The 4172-nt window shown below is 37.0% G+C and overlaps 1 long non-coding RNA gene across 1 annotated transcript in view; it reads right to left on the bottom strand.

Moving 5' to 3' along the window:
• Window positions 1–4172, bottom strand: part of LOC113227269 — a 6628-nt gene extending 2456 nt beyond the window's left edge. The window contains exons 1-3 of the long non-coding RNA XR_003310184.1: window positions 3684–4172; window positions 3328–3477; window positions 2288–2423 (exon numbers count right to left, since the gene is read on the bottom strand). This is a non-coding gene — a long non-coding RNA (uncharacterized LOC113227269). The remainder of the gene's footprint in view (window positions 1–2287; window positions 2424–3327; window positions 3478–3683) is intronic.

The following is a 4172-nucleotide window of genomic DNA, read 5'->3' as shown; positions in this document are numbered from 1 at the left end:
TGAGCATTGAGTAGAGTTCTGGAATACCTACGACACTCATAGCTGAATGAATGAAATATTCTTTATAATAACAACAATAAAATCAATGACTACACAGAACAGTCATGTAAGTAGGTATCACAGAGTAAGCCAGTGTACAACAGGCGGCCTTATTTTAAGTTAACTTAATTAGTAAGTTAACTTTTGAACGGCGGCCCTACTAAATCTAGTTATTTGCGACTAGTAAAATATCACAAACTCAACCATGGTCATTAAATAGACCTATCGGGAAAGTAGACCGGTCGGGAAAGTAGACCAAATGGGAAACTAGATCAAACGGGAAAGTAGACCAAACGGAAAAGTAGACGAAATGGGAAATAGAGGAATCGGGAAAAAGAGGTGGACTGATCGGGGAAAGTAGACAAATAGTAAAATAAACAGATCGGGAAAGTAGACCGATTGTACCGAAGGAGTTTAGTTTACCTATAATTTTTATTATTTTGTTGTCCATGGCCTTTGTTTTTGTTCATTATTACGTGCTTTTATGCTTTTAACAGATGCCCTTTATTGTGTGTACCACAAACAGTTTACAGGAATTTAAACCTATAAGACACAACCATATTTCAATACAAGACAACAAATTGTCTCAAACAACCCTTTACTGTACAACCTAAATCGTAGACAACATAATCCATGACCGTAAAGATTACTGAGAATTTTTACCTTCTTAGGACATTAGTGCTGCAGCAATCCCACTTAATTAATCCTAGATGTTCCACACAGATCAAGGATTTCCTGGCCTGCCTACTTTTGTTAACGTATCAGCTGGTATTAAACTGATTTCCAGATATTTTATACAAATCAAGTCACCATAATTCGCACAAAGCGCTTGGCTTCCTTCATCCTAATGCTTACAGCAAAAGAATGGAATATAGAAGTAGGTGTTCGGAAGTTCAGTCTAAATCTTTTACATGGCAAAGATGACGGACTGGATATTGTTTTTATTTCATTTATTTGTTCGCCGGGTGCCCAGAATGTAATCTGCGACGGACTACAGTAACGTGAGCAGTAGACAACGAAAAAATTTGGTTTGTTCTCATCATTTATGAATTCTTTGCAGATCGTGGCGAATTTCCTTCCGATTGTTGTCTGCTCCAGGCAGGATATACACTCCACTTTCTTTTTGTAAGAAATTTGCATTATTAACAAACACACTCAAGCGAAAAGTAACAAAAAAGAAAATAATAAATCTTATCGAATTGGACTGACGCTTATAACAATCGGTGCATACGAGGACACGATCGTGCCATAATTGTAACTAGCCTAGTGTAGTATGAATTACTTTCCCGATCGGCGCACGGTAGATACGCCACGGCACGGACACCGCCCGCCAGGTCCGGCTCCAACACGGTGTAACGTGAATCATCCTTTATCAACCTTATCTCTATCTTCACTTTCCAACAGATTCTTGGAGAAACGTCAAGCTATCTCTAATCACAACATGCACAAGTATTGTGTATGTATCTATGGTGGTCTCACGATGTATTCGAAAGATTGTCATAGGACTCAAGAAGAACAAAACAATCCTAGGGAATAGGAAACTATTTTTCCAGATTCAGATCGCGTATATTTGATTTTTCAAACAAACCAACGTTTCGGGCCCATCACAGGTCCCAGTTGACTGAGGTGGTACAGTTATCAACCAGTTATGTCTAATATTAATGCAAACCACTTTTACCACTATAGTTACAAAAGTTATTAATTAAATACCTTATTTTTTATGTTTTACAAATTACTTTATTTTAACAATATGAATTTTTATTAAGTTAAATTTACTATTAATTAATAATGGAAATTAGAATAAATTAAAACATATTAATTCGTACTGCAGTCTTATGTCTGTTTGAGATTTTTCATCAAAAGAAATACTGGATCCCAAACTGGTGCCATGTGAAACCACCAACAGTCGAACGAAGAACTGCCATTTTACCTTACGTGCGAGGTGTTACAGACAAGATTGAAAGAGTCCTCAGGCGTGCATCTATGAAGACCTATTTCAAGCCCCTGAGGAAGATTTCTGTTACAGGATGCAGAAGTTTACAAGCTTGACTGTGAATGCATTCTCTCTTACATTGGACAAATGAAGCGAAGTATTTGTATGTCATGATGTCTAATGTCAAACACCGTCGCGTAAACAACTCTGCAGTCTGCGAGCATGTCATGGATAAACAGGTCCTTGCAATTTTCTTTATGATATCATGTGACTTAACAAAGAAGTCGTGCGCCTGGTGGTAAGCGACACGCCTACCTGAAACAGTTGCAATGCCATTCAGAAGTTGAAATCGCAACTCGACGAGTATACCGATCACCAATGCGTCGGTCAACCTTAGACATCAGCTGGCTTTCTATTGAGTAAACAATCAGTGGTTGTACCTAAACTGTACCTGAAAAAACAAATAAAATATAAATAAACTCAGACAATTTGGCCATCATACTTATTCATAGTCTCAAAATATATTCTAGTCCCCTGATGATAGAAAATGGTAGGAAGAATTAAATCGTACAATTCCATCACACAGACTCCTTGTCATATCCTGTAGAATACTGATAAACAGACAACTTCAAGGCTCTGCAACTTTGTCTCTACTAAGTTTGAGTCGCCTATGAGTTCTCTTGAGCAAAGGAACTCTGTTTAGTGGAGAATAGACCTGCCTGTGTTTTAGTAGTGTTAAGTTTGACGAGATTAGTATCGTCCCAATCGGAGACTGCCTTGAGTGTGAAATTCAAATTACTAATCATGAACTCTCAACAACACCCGATTTATTCTCCACTGACCCTGCATTGGTCACATAACTATTCACAACTGTGCTGTCATCAGTGTTGAAGCAAATAGTAAACATTATCCAATACAATAATCTAATTGGTACACAAAGGTTTTAGTTATATGCTTTAACTCATTCTTTGAGACGTCACTCTTGTCAACCAACTGCTGTTCTATATCTGAATAAACATTGTTTACACCAAAATAAATTTTGTGCTTTTTCTAATGCATCTGCTGCACCCAAGTGTAACAATCAGCATACCCGAACGTACGTCAAATTAACACATCATTGATATGCAGCAGAAAGAGAGAGAGTAGAGGTAGGAGTTCCTCAGGGTTCCATACAGTCCGCACTGTATGGAACCCTGAGGAACTCCTATCTGTAAAGCAACTATAACCCTATGTCTGGAAGCGTAGTCTTCTAAGACCACTCAAATTGACGTTCCCTCAAGACATTTGAAATCCAATTACAAAAGTTACCTTACAAAGAGTACTACTTTAACATAATAACAAACATGTTATCTCACATAATCTGTTTTCTTAGTTTTTTCTTCATAAACTGCCTATAAATGGATGATACCCATTCATTTTGATACCATGGTATATTACTGCAACCCAGATGCAATGTGCTGGCTGGTCAGCATGTTTCCTTCCTAATAGGTATACAATTTGTTGACCTGGAATTTTGAAAAACTATTCTATTAAGTCTTCTACAGTCAAATTTTCATTAAAAAAATCATGATTAATGAAATCTTACTACAGAATAAATATTACTCAAATTTCAGCAACTTCGAATTATATTTCAACTAAATAAAATGGAGGTTAAACTCATAAGCAGAACTTATTATAAAAACAATTAACAAGTATTAGTGAGAAACCTCACATTAAGATTTTTGGCCCATAGTCAAATCTACTGAGTTGCATGTTATACATGCTACAGGCAGGAATCAGAGCATGAGCTTTTCAGTGCACCTCTAGCAGTGGTCAAGTGCTCCTGTAGGCTTCGATGCAATGGTGTATGAGGGTGAGCTTAATTGAACTGTTTTGAATCCCAATGAAAAGAGCGAATAAAAACCTCCTTGCCTCGAGCGTTTGAAAACTCCACAAGTTTTTAGGACTATCAAACATTCTCCATATTCATAAATTACTTAAAAAAGTACTCTATGTCCTCGATGTTCGAGATACTGCCAGAGTTTGTATAAGCCTAATTATTGTCATTTTGTTGTCACTAATGACCTTTAAACCTTACGGAAATTCGGCACCTAGGCTCAGCAGTCCAGAACTGTTTTGTTTGTCCCGGCCCATCGAGTACCTATATTATTATCACGAGTATAATAAATAAACCACAAATTAGTGTTAAACTCTATGTCCC

This window comes from Hyposmocoma kahamanoa, unplaced genomic scaffold, assembly GCF_003589595.1.
Source record: "Hyposmocoma kahamanoa isolate Upper Pololo Valley unplaced genomic scaffold, ASM358959v1 100021, whole genome shotgun sequence".
Taxonomy (NCBI): Eukaryota; Metazoa; Arthropoda; class Insecta; order Lepidoptera; family Cosmopterigidae; genus Hyposmocoma; species Hyposmocoma kahamanoa.
Note: the sequence above shows the minus strand (reverse complement) of the source record. Positions and strands in the feature narration are given on the sequence as shown.